We start from the raw sequence: 13,561 nt of genomic DNA, 5'->3' as shown, positions 1-13,561 counted from the left end.
CCTGACTTCCCTGAAGCAACCCCAGCAAGTTCCTGAGGTCCCCGTCGCAACTCGAGAAGCACCCCCAGCTTCCCGCCGCAACTCGTGAAACACCCAAAAATTATCCCCAAATTGCCAGATGAGGAAATTTTGCGATGCAGCATCTCAAGAGAAATACCACATTCTCTCTTGAAAGGCAAAACGGTACTTGACATCCTTTATTCGACTCAGAAAGTTCCCTCATACAGCCGTCCCCTTTGGAGAGAACACACTTTATGGAATCAACTCGAGATGAGCCCCTGTGAACATTTAAGGGGTCGAGAGGAACACGGAGGTTCCCCTTCCAACAGCAAAGGGGAACTGACTTCCCTGAAGCAACCCCAGGAGTTCCTGAGGTCCCCGTCGCAACTCGAGAAGCACCTCCAGCTTCCCGCCACAATCGAGAAACAGACCAAAATTATCCCCTCAATGCGAGATGAGGAAATTTTGCGATGCAGCATCTCAAGAGAAATACCACATTCCCTCTTGAAAGGCAAAATGGTACTTGACACCCTTTATTCGACTCAGAAAGTTTCCTCACACAGCCGTCCCCTTTTAGAGGAGAACACACTTTATGGACTCAATTCGAGATGAGCCCCTGTGCACATTTAAGGGCTTGAGAGGAACCCGGAAGTTCCCCTTCCAACACCAAAGTGGACCTGACTTCCCTGAAGCAACCCCAGCGAGTTTCTGAGGTCCCCGTCGCAACTCGAGAAGCACCCCCAGCTTCACGCCGCAACTCGAGAAACACCCCAAAATTATACCCTCAATGCGAGATGAGGAAATTTTGCGATGCAGCTTCTCCAGAGAAATACCACATTCCTTCTTGAAAGGCAAAATGGTACTTGACACGCTTTATTCGACTCAGAAAGTTACCTCACACAGACGTCCCCTTTGAAGGAGACACACTTTATGGATTCAAATCCAGATGAGCCCCTGTGCACATTTAAGGGCTCGAGAGGAACACGGAAGTTCCCCTTCTAACACCAAAGGGGACCTGACTTTCCTGAAGAAACACCAGCGAGTTCCTGAGGTCCCCGTCGCAACACGAGAAGCACCCCCAGCTTCCCGCCACAACTCGAGAAACACCCCAAAATTATCCCCTCCATGCGAGATGAGGAAATTTTGCGATGCAGCATCTCAAGAGAAATACCACATTCCCTCTTGAAAGGCAAAATGGTACTTGCCACCCTTATTCGACTCAGAAAGTTTCCTCAAACAGCGGTTCCCTTTTAGAGGAGAACACACTTTATGGACTCAATTCGAGATGAGCCCCTGTGCACATTGAAGGGCTTGAGAGGAACCCGGAAGTTCCCCTTCCAACACCAAAGGGGACCTGACTTCCCTGAAGCAAACCCAGTGAGTTTCTGAAGTCCCCCTCGCAACTCGAGAAGCACCCCCAGCTTCCTGCCACAACTCGAAAAACACAACAAAATTATTCCCTCATGAGAGATGAGTAAATTTTGTGATGCAGAATTTCAAGAGAAATACCACATTCCCTCTTGAAAGGCAAAAGGGTACTTGACACCCTTTATGCGACTCAAAAAGTTCCCTCACACAGCCAACCCCATTGGAGAGGAGAACACACTTTATGGACTCAATTCGAGATGACCCCAGTTCACAGGCAAAACGGTACTTTACATCCTTTATTCGACTTAAGTTCACTCACACAGCTGTAGAGGAGAACACACTTTATGGACTCAATTCGAGATGCCCCCCTGTGCACATTTAAGGGCTCGTGAGGAAACCGCAAGTTCCCTTCCAACACCAAAGGGGACCTGACTTCCCTGAAGCAACCCCAGCAAGTTCCTGAGGTCCCCGTTGCAACTCGAGAAGCACCCCCAGCTTCCCGCCGCAACTCGAGAAACACCCAAAAATTATCCGCTAATTGCCAGATGAGGAAATTTTGGGATGCAGCATCTCAAGAGAAATACCACATTCACTCTTGAAAGGTAAAAAGGTACTTGACACCCTTTATTCGACTCAGAAATTTCCCTCACACAGCCGTCCCTTTGGAGAGGAGAACACATTTTATGGACTCAACTCGAGATGAGACCCTGTGCACATATAAGAGCTCGTGGGGAAACCGGAGGTTCCCTTTTCAACACAGAAGGGGAACTGATTTCCCTGAAGCACACCCAGCGAGTTCCTGAGGTCCCCGTCCCAACTCGAGAAGCACTCCCAGTTTCCCGCCGAAACTCGAGAAACACCCCTAAATTATCCCCTCCATGAGAGATGAGGAAATTTTGCGATGCAGCATCTCAAGAGAAATACCACCTTCCCTCGTGAAAGGCAAAAAGGTACTTGACACCATTTACTCGACTCAGAATGTTCCGTCACACAGCCGTCCCCTTTGGAAAGGAGAACATACTTTATGGACTCAATTCGAGAGGAGCCCCTGTGCACATTGAAGGGATGGAGAGGAAACCGGAAGTTCCCCTTCCAACACCAAAGGGGACCTGAATTTCCTGAAGCAACCCCACCGAGTTCCTGAGGTCTCCTTCGCAACACGAGAAGCACCCCCATCTTACCGCCGCAACTCGAGAAACACGCCAAAATTACCCCTCCATGCGAGATTAGGAAATTTTTCGATGCAGCAACTCAAGAGAAATACCACACTCCCTCTTGAAAGGCAAAAAGCTACTTGACACTCTTTATTTCACTCAGAAAGTTCCCTCACACAGCCGTCCCCTTTGGAGAGGAGAACACACTTTACTAAGTCAGTTCGACAGGAGCCCCTGTGCGCATTGAAGGGATCGGGCGGAAACCGGAAGTTCCCCTTCCAACACCAAAGGGGACCTGACTTCCCTGAAGTAACCCTAGCGAGTTCCTGAGGTCCCCGTTGCCACTCGAGAAGCACCCCCAGCTTCCCGCCGCAACTCGAGAAACACCCCAAAATTATCCCCTCCATGCGAGATGAGGAAATTTGGCGATGCAGCATCTCAAGAGAAATACCACATTCCCTCTGGAAAGGCAAAAAGGTTCTTGACACCCTTTATTCGACTCAGAAAGTTCCCTCACACAGCCGTCCCCTTTGGAGAGGAGAACACACTTTACGGACTCAATTCGAGAGGAGCCCCTGTGCACATTGAAGGGCTCGAGAGGAACCGGAAGTTCCCCTTCGAAAACCAAAGGGGAACTGACTTCCCTGAAGCAACCCCAGCGAGTTTCTGAGGTCCCCGTCGCAACTCGAGAAGCACCCCCAGCTTCCCGCCGCAACTCGAGAAACACCCCAAAATTAGCCCCTCCATGCGAGATGAGGAAATTTGGCGATGCAGCATCTCAAGAGAAATACCACATTCCCTCTGGAAAGGCAAAAAGGTTCTTGACACCCTTTATTCGACCTAGAAAGTTCCCTCACCCAGCCGTCCCCTTTGGAGAGGAGAACACACTTTACGGACTCAATTCGAGAGGAGCCCCTGTGCACATTGAAGGGCTCGAGAGGAACCCGGAAGTTCCCCTTCGAAAACCAAAGGGGAACTTACTTCCCTGAAGCAACCCCAGCGAGTTTCTGAGGTCCCCGTCGCAACTCGAGAAGCACCCCCAGCTTCCCGCCGCAACTCGAGAAACACCCCAAAATTATCCCCTCCATGCGAGATGAGGAAATTTGGCGATGCAGCATCTCAAGAGAAATACCACATTCCCTCTGGAAAGGCAAAAAGGTACTTGACACCCTTTATTCGACTCAGAAATTTCCCTCACACAGCCGTCCCCTTTGGAGAGGAGAACACAGTTTACGGACTCAATTCGAGAGGAGCCCCTGTGCACACTGAAGGGCTCGAGAGGAAACCAGAAGTTCCCCTTCCAACACCAAAGGAGAACTGACTTCCCTGAAGCAACCCCAGCGAGGTCCTGAGGTCCCCGTCGCAACTCGAGAAGCACTCCCAGCTCCCCGCCGCAACACGAGTAACACCCCTCCATGCGAGATGAGGAAATTTGGCGATGCAGCATCTCAAGAGAAATACCACATTCCCACTGGAAAGGCAAACAGGTTCTTGACACCCTTTATTCGACTCAGAAAGTTCCCTCACACAGCCGTCCCCTTTGGAGAGGAGAACACACTTTACGGACTCAATTCGAGAGGAGCGCCTGTGCACATTGTAGGGCTTTAGAGGAAACCGGAAGTTCCCCTTCCAACACCAAAGGGGACCTGACTTCCCTGAAGCAACCCCAGCGAGTTCCTCAGGTCCCCGTCGCAACTCGAGAAGCACCCCCAGCTTCCTGCCGCAACTCGAGAAACACCACAAAATTATCCCCTACATGCGAGATGAGGAAATTTGGCGATGCAGCATCTCATGAGAAATACCACATTCCCTCTGGAAAGGCAAACAGGTACTTGACACCCTTTATTCGACTCAGAAAGTTCCCTCACACAGCCGTCCCCTTTGGAGAGGAGAACACACTTTAAGGACTCAATTCGAGAGGAGCCCATGTGCACATTGAAGGGCTGGAGAGGAAACCGGAAGTTCCCCTTCCAATACCAAAGGGGACCTGACTCGCCTGAAGCAACCCCAGCGAGTTCCTGAGATCCCCGTCCCAACTCCAGAAGCACTCCCAGCTTCCCGCCGCAACTCGAGAAACACCCCAAAATTATCCCCTCCATGCGAGATGAGGAAATATGGCGATGCAGCATCTCCTGAGAAATACCAAATTCCCTCTGGAAGGCAAAAAGGTACTGGACACCCTTTATTCGACTAAGAAAGTTCTCTCACACAGCCGTCCCCTTTGGAGAGGAGAACACGCTTTACGGACTGAATTCGAGAGGAGCCCCTGTGCACATTGAAGGGCTCGAGAGGAAACCGGAAGTTCCCCTTCCAACACAAAAGTGGACCTGTTTTCCCTGAAGCAACCCCAGCGAGTTCCTGTAGTCCCCGTTACAACTCGAGTAGCACCCCCAGCTTCTCGCCGCAATTCGAGAAACACCCCAAAATTATCCCCTCCATGCGAGATGAGGAAATTTGGCGATGCAGCATCTCACGAGAAATACCACATTCCCTCTGGAAAGGCAAACAGGTACTTGACACCCTTTATTCGACTCAGAAAGTTCCCTCAAACAGCCGTCCCCTTTGGAGAGGAGAGCACACTTTACGGACTCAATTCGAGAGGAGCCCCTGTGCACATTGAAGGGCTGGAGAGGAAACCGGAAGTTCCCCTTCCAACACCAAAGGGGACCTGACTTCCCTGAAGCAACCCCGGCGAGTTCCTGAGGTCCCATCGCAACTCGAGAAGCACCCCCAGCTTCCCGCCGCAACTAGAGAAACACACTAAAATGATCCCCTCCATGCGAGATGAGGAAATTTGGCGATGCAGCATCTCAAGAGAAATACCACATTCCCTCTGGAAAGGCAAAAAGGTACTTGACACCCTTTATTCGACTCATAAAGTTCCCTCTCACAGCCGTCCCCTTTGGAGAGGAGAACACAGTTTACGGACTCAATTCGAGAGGAGCCCCTGTGCACATTAAAGGGCTGGAGAAAAAACCGGAAGTTCCCCTTCCAACACCAAAGGGGACCTGAATTCCCTGAAGCAACCCCAGCGAGTTCCTGAGGTCCACGTCCCAACTCCAGAAGCACCCCCAGCTTCCCGCCGCAACTCGAGAAACACCCCAAAATGATCCCCTCCATGCGAGATGAGGAAATTTTGCGATGCAGCATCTCAAGAGAAATACCACATTCCCTCGTGAAAGGCAAAAAGGTACTTGACACCATTTACTCGACTCAGAATGTTCCGTCACACAGCCGTCCCCTTTGGAGAGGAGAACATACTTTATGGACTCAATTCGAAATGAGCCCCTGTGCACTGTTAAGGGCTCGAGAGGAAACCGGAAGTTCCCCTTCCAACACAAAAGGGGACCTGACTTCCCTGAAGCAACGCCAGCAAGTTCCTGAGGTCCCCGTCGCAACTCGAGAAGCACCCCCAGCTTCCCGCCGCAACTCGAGAAACACCCAAAAGTTATCCGCTGATTGCCAGATGAGGAAATTTTGCGATGCAGAATCTCAAGCGAAATGCCACATTCCCTCTTGAAAGGCAAAACGGTACTTGACACCCTTTATTCGACTCAGAAAGTTCCCTCACACAGCGCTCCCCTTTGGAGAGGGGAACACTCTTTACGGACTCAAGTGGAGAGGAGCCCCTGTGCACATTGAAGGGCTCGAATGGAAACCGGAAGTTCGTCTTCCAATAACAAAGGGTACCTGAATTCCCTGAAGCAAGACCAGCGTGTTCCTGAGGTCCCCGACGCGACACGAGAAGCACCCCCAGCTTCCCGCCGAAACTCGAGAAACACCCCAAAATTATCCCCTCCAGGCGAAATGAGGAAATTTTGCGAGGCAGCATCTCAAGTGAAATGCCACATTCACTCTAGAAAGGCAAAAAGGTACTTGACACCCTTAATTCGACTCAGAAAGTTCCCTCACACAGCCGTCCCCTTTGGAGAGGAGAACACACTTTACGGACTCAATTCGAGAGGAGCCCCTGTGCACATTGAAGGGATGGAGAGGAAACCGGAAGTTCCCCTTCCAACACCAAAGGGGACCTGAATTTCCTGAAGCAACCCCACCGAGTTCCTGAGGTTTCCGTCGCAACACGAGAAGCACCCCATCTTACCGTCGCAACTCGGGAAACACGCCAAAATTACCCCTCCATGCGAGATTAGGAAATTTTTCGATGCAGCAACTCAAGAGAAATACCACACTCCCTCTTGAAAGGCAAAAAGCTACTTGACACTCTTTATTTGACTCAGAAAGTTCCCTCACACAGCCGTCCCCTTTGGAGAGGAGAACACACTTTACTAAGTCAGTTCGACAGGAGCCCCTGTGCGCATTGAAGGGATCGGGCGGAAACCGGAAGTTCCCCTTCCAACACCAAAGGGGACCTGACTTCCCTGAAGCAACCCCAGCGAGTTCTTGAGGTCCCCGTTGCCACTCGAGAAGCACCCCCAGCTTCCCGCCGCAACTCGAGAAACACCCCAAAATTATCCCCTCCATGCGAGATGAGGAAATTTGGCGATGCAGCATCTCAAGAGAAATACCACATTCCCTCTGGAAAGGCAAAAAGGTTCTTGACACCCTTTATTCGACTCAGAAAGTTCCCTCACCCAGCCGTCCCCTTTGGAGAGGAGAACACACTTTACGGACTCAATTCGAGAGGAGCCCCTGTGCACATTGAAGGGCTCGAGAGGAAACCGGAAGATCCCCTTCGAAAACCAAAGGGGAACTGACTTCCCTGAAGCAACCCCAGTGAGTTCCTGAGGTCCCTGTCGCAACTCGAGAAGCACCCCCAGCTTCCCGCCGCAACTCGAGAAACACCCCAAAATTATCCCCTCCATGCGAGATGAGGAAATTTGGCGATGCAGCATCTCAAGAGAAATACCACATTCCCTCTGGAAAGGCAAAAAGGTACTTGACACCCTTTATTCGACTCAGAAAGTTCCCTCACACAGCCGTCCCCTTTAGAGAGGAGAACACAGTTTACGGACTCAATTCGAGAGGAGCCCCTGTGCACACTGAAGGGCTCGAGAGGAAACCAGAAGTTCCCCTTCCAACACCAAAGGGGAACTGACTTCCCTGAAGCAACCCCAGCGAGGTCCTGAGGTCCCCGTTGCAACTCGAGAAGCACTCCCAGCTCCCCGCCGCAACACGAGAAACACCCCTCCATGCGAGATGAGGAAATTTGGCGATGCAGCATCTCAAGAGAAATACCACATTTCCTCTGGAAAGGCAAACAGGTACTTGACACCCTTTATTCGACTCAGAGAGTTCCCTCACACAGCCGTCCCCTTTGGAGGGGAGAACACACTTTACGGACTCAATTCGAGAGGAGCCCCTGTGCACGTTGAAGGGCTGGAGAGGAAATCGGAAGTTCCCCTTCCAACACCAAAGGGGACCTGACTTCCCTGAAGCAACACCGGCGAGTTCCTGAGGTCCCCATCGCAACTAGAGAAGCACCCCCAGCTTCCCGCCGCGACTGGAGAAACACCCTAAAATGATCCCCACCATGCGAGATGAGGAAATTTGGCGATGCAGCATCTCAAGAGAAATACCACATTCCCTCTGGAAAGGCAAAAAGGTACTTGACACCCTTTATTCGACTCAGAAGTTCCCTTACAGAGCCGTCCCCTTTGGAGGGGAGAACACACTTTACGGACTCAATTCGAGAGGAGCCCCTGTGCACGTTGAAGGGCTGGAGAGGAAATCGGAAGTTCCCCTTCCAACACCAAAGGGGACCTGACTTCCCTGAAGCAACACCGGCGAGTTCCTGACGTCCCCATCGCAAGTAGAGAAGCACCCCCAGCTTCCCGCCGCAACTCGAGAAACACCCTAAAATGATCCCCTCCATGTGAGATGAGGAAATGTGGCGATGTAGCATCCCAAGAGAAATACCACATTCCCTTTGGAAAGGCAAAAAGGTACTTGACACCCTTTATTCGACTCATAAAGTTCCCTCTCACAGCCGTCTCCTTTGGAGAGGAGAACACACTTTACGGACTCAATTCGAGAGGAGCCCCTGTGCACATTGAAGGGCTGGAGAAGAAACAGGAAGTTCCCCTTCCAACAACAAAGGGGACCTGACTTCACTGAAGCAACACCAGCGAGTTCCTGAGGTCCCCGTCCCAACTCCAGAAGCACACCCAGCTTCCCGCCGCAACTCGAGAAACACCCCAAAATTATCCCCTCCATGCGAGATGAGGAAATTTGGCGATGCAGCATCTCAAGAAAAATACCACATTCACTCTGAAAAAGCAAAAGGGTACTGGACACCCTATATTCGACTCAGAAAGTTCCCTCACACAGCCGTTCCCTTTGGAGAGGAGAACACACTTTACGGACTCAATTCGAGAGGAGATCCTGTGCACATTGAAGGGCTCGAGAGGACACTGGAAGTTCCCCTTCCAACACCAAAGGGGACCTGACTTCCCTGAAGCAACCCCAGCGAGTTCCTGAGGTCCCCGTCGCAACTGGAGAAGCACTCCCAGCTTCCTGCCAAAGCTCTAGAATCACACCAAAATTATCCCCTCCATGCGAGATGAGGAAATTTGGCGATGCAGCATCTCAAGAGAAATACCACATTCCCTCTGGAAAGGCAAAAAGTTACTTGACACCCTTTATTCGACTCATAAAGTTCCCTCACACAGCCGTCCCCTTTGGAGAGGAGAACACACTTTACGGACTCAATTCGAGAGGAGCCCCTGTGCACATTGAAGGGCTCGAGATGAAACCGGAAGTTCCCCTTCCAACACCAAATGGGACCTGACTTCCCTGAAGCAACCCCAGCGGGTTCCTGAGGTCCCCGTCGCATCTCGAGAAGAAGACACAGCTTCCCGCTGCAACTCGAGAAACACCCCGAAATTATCCCCTCAATGCGACATGAGGAAATTTGGCGATGCAGCATCTCAAGAGAAATACCACATTCCCTCTGGAAAGGCAAAAAGGTACTTGACACCCTTTATTCGACTCAGAAAACTCCCTCACACAGCCGTCCCCTTTGGAGAGTAGAACACACTTTACGGACTCAATTCGAGAGGAACCCCTGTGCACATTGAAGGGTTCGAGAGGAAACCGGAAGTTCCCCTTCCAACACCAAAGGGGACCTGACTTCCCTTAAGCAACCCCAGCGAGTTCCTGAGGTCCGCGTCCCACCTCGAGAAGCACCCCCAGCTTCCCGCCGCAACTCGTGAAACACCCCAAAATTATCCCCTCCATGCGAGATGAGGAAATTTGGCGATGCAGCATCTCAAGAGATATACCACATTCTCTCTGGAAAGTCAAAATAGTACTTGACACCCTTTATTCGACTCAGAGAGTTCCCTCACACAGCTGTCCCCTTTGGAGAGGAAAACACACTTGACGGACTCAATTCGAGAGGAGCCCCTGTGCACATTGAAGGGCTGGAGAGGAAACCGGAAGTTCCCCTTCCAACACCAAAGTGGACCTGACTTCCCTGAAGCAACCCCAGCGAGTTCCTGAGGTCCACATCGCAACTCGAGAAACACCCCCAGCTTCCCACCGCAACTCGAGAAACACACTAAAATTATCCCCTCCATGCGAGATGAGGAAACTTGGCAATGCAGCATCTCAAGAGAAATACCACATTCCCTCTGGAAAGGCAAAAAGTTACTTGACACCCTTTATTCGACTCATAAAGTTCCCTCACACAGCCGTCCCCTTTGGAGAGGAGAACACACTTTACGGACTCAATTCGAGAGGAGCCCCTGTGCACATTGAAGGGCTGGAGAAGAAACCGAAAGTTCCCCTTCCAACACCAAAGGGGCCTGACTTCCCTGAAGCAACCCCAGCGAGTTCCTGAGGTCCCCGTTACAACTCCAGAAGCACCCCAAGCTTCCCGCCGCAACTCGAGAAACACCCCAAAATTATCCCCTCCATGCGAGATGAGGAAATTTGGCGATGCAGCATCTCAAGAGAAATACCACATTCCCTATGGAAAGGCAAAAAGGTACTTGACACCCTTTATTCGACTCAGAAATTTCCCTCACACAGCCGTCCCCTTTGGATAGGAGAAACACACTTTTCGAAGTCAATTCGAGAGGAGCCCCTGTGCACATTTAAGAGCTCAAGAGGAAACCGGAAGTTCCCCTTCCAACACCAAAGGGGACCTGACTTACCTGAAGCAACCCCAGCGACTTCCTGAGGTCCCATCGCAACTCGGGAGGCACCCCCAGCTTCCCGCCGCAACTCGAGAAACACCCCAAAATTATCCCTTCCATGCGAGATGAGGAAATTTGGCGATGCAGCATCTCAAGAGAAATACCACATTCCCTCTGGAAAGGCAAAAAGGTACTTGACACCCTTTATTCGACTCAGAAAGTTCCCTCACACAGCCGTCCCCTTTGGAGATGAGAATACACTTTACGGACTCAATTCGAGAGGAGACCCTGTGCACATTGAAGGGCTCGAGAGGAAACCGGAAGTTCCCCTTCAAACACCAAAGGGGATCTGACTTCCCGGAAGCAACCCCAGCGAATTCCTGAGCTCCCCGTCTCTAGTCGGGAAGCACCCCAAGCTTCCCGCCGCAACTCGAGAAACACCCCAAAATTATCCGTCCATGCGAGATGAGGAAATTTGGCGATGCAGCATCTCTGGAGAAATACCACATTCCCTCTGGAAAGGCAAAAAGGTACTTGACACCCTTTATTCGACTCAGAAAGTTCCCTCACACAGCCGTCCCCCTTGGAGAGGAGAACACACTTTACGGACTCAATTCCAGAGGAGCCCCTGTGCACATTGAAGGGCTCGAGAGTAAACAGGAAGTTCCCGTTCCAACACCAAAGGGGACCTGACTTCTCTGAAGCAACCCCAGCGAGTTCCTGAGGTCCCCGTCGCAACTCGAGAAGCACGCCCAGCTTCCTGCCGCAACTCGAGAATCACCCCTAAATAATCCCCTCCATGCGAGATGAGGAAATTTGGCGATGCAGCATCTCAAGAGAAATACCACATTCCCTCTGGAAACGCAAAAAGTACTTGACACCCTTTATTCGACTGAGAAAGTTCCCTCACACAACCGTCCCCTTTGGAGAGGAGAACACACTTCACGGACCCAATTCGAGAGTAGCCCCTGTGCACATTGAAGGGCTCGAGAGGAAACCGGGAGTTCCCCTTCCAAGACCAAAGGGGACATGACTTCCCTGAAGCAACCCCAGCGAGTTCCTGAGGTCCCCGTCGCAACTCGATAAGCAACCCCAGCTTCCCTACGCAACTCGAGAAACACTCCAAAATTATCCCCTCCTTGCCAGATGAGCAAATTTGGCGATGCGGCATCTCAAGAGAAATCCCACATTCTCTCTTGAAAGGCAAAAAGGTATTTGCCACCCTTTATTCGACTCAGAAAGTTCCCTCACACAGCCGTCAACTTTGGAGATGAGAACACACTTTATGGACTCAATTCGAGAGTAGCCCCTGTGCACACTGAAGGGCTCGAGTGGAAACCGGAAGTTCCCCTTCCAACACCAAAGGGGACCTGACTTCCCTGAAGCAACCCCAGCGAGTTCCTGAGGTCCCCGTCGCAGCTCGAGAAGCACCCCCAGCTTCCCGCCGCAACTCGAGAAACACCCCAATATTATCCCCTCCATGCGAGATGAGGAAATTTGGCGATGCAGCATCTAAAGAGAAATACCACATTCCCGCTTGAGAGGCAATGGGTACTTTGCACCCTTTATTCGACTCAGAAATTTCACTAACATCAGTCCCCACTGGAGAGGAGAACACATTTTATGGACTCAATTCAAGATGAGCCCCTATTCCCATTAACAGCTCGAGAATAAACCGGAGGTTCCCCTTCCAACAAGAAAGGGGTCCTGACTTCTGTGAAGCAACCCGAGCGAGTTCCTGAAATCCCCGTCTCAACCTGAGAAGCACCCCAGCTTCCCGCCGCAAATCGAGAAACACCACAAAATTATCCCCTCAATGTGAGAGGAGGAAATTTTGCGATGCAGAATCTCAAGAGAAATACCACATTCCCTTTTGAAAAGGCAAAAATTTTTTTGACACCCTTTATTCAACTCAGAAAGTTCCCTCAAAGAGCTGTCCCCTTTGGAGAGGAGAACACACTATAAGGACTCAATTCGAGAGGAGCCCCTGTGGACATTGAAGGGCTCAGAGGAAACCGGAAGTTCCCATTCCAACACCAAAGGGGAACTGACTTCACTGAAGCAAAAACAGCGAGTTCCTGAGGTCCCCGTCGCAACTCGAGAAGCACCCCCAGCTTCCCGCCGCAACTCGAGAAACACCCCAAAATTATCCCCTCCATGCGAGATGAGGAAATTTCGCGATGCAACATCTCAAGAGAAAAACCACATTCCCTCTGGAAAGGCAAAAATATACTTGACACCCTTTATTCGACTCAGAAAGTTCCCTCATACAGCCGTCCCGTTTGGAGAGGAGAACACACTATACGGACTCAATTCGAGAAGAGCCCCTGTGCACATTGAAGGGCTCAGGATTAAACCGGAAGTACCCCTTTCAACACCAAAGGGGACCTGACTTCCCTGAAGCACCCCCAGCGAGTTCCTGAGGTCCCCGTCGCAACTCGAGAAGCACCTCCAGGTTCCCGCCTCAAATCGAGAAACACAACAAAATTCTCCCCTCCATGCGAGATGAGGAAATTTGGGGATGCAGCATCTCACGAGAAATACCACATTCCCTCTGGAAAGGCAAAAAGGTACTTGACACCCTTTATTCGACTCAGAAAGTTCCCTCACACAGCCGGCCCCTTTAGAGAGGAGAAAACACTTTAAGGACTCAATTCGAGAGGAGCCCATGTGCACATTGAAGGGTTGGAGAGGAAACCGGAAGTTCCCCTTCCAATACCAAAGGGGACCTGACTCGCCTGAAGCAACCCCAGCGAGTTCCTGAGATCCCCGTCCCAACTCCAGAAGCACTCCCACCTTCCCGCCGCACCTCGAGAAACACACCAAAATTATCCCCTCCATGCGAGATGAGGAAATATGGCGATGCAGCATCTCAAGAGAAATACCACATTCCCTCTGGAAGGCAAAAAGGTACTGGACACCCTTTATTCGACTAAGAAA

This window comes from Moschus berezovskii, chromosome 2 (genome assembly GCF_049115385.1).
Source record: "Moschus berezovskii isolate FMDL1 chromosome 2, NW_MosBer_1.0, whole genome shotgun sequence".
Lineage (NCBI taxonomy): Eukaryota > Metazoa > Chordata > Mammalia > Artiodactyla > Moschidae > Moschus > Moschus berezovskii.
Note: the sequence above shows the minus strand (reverse complement) of the source record.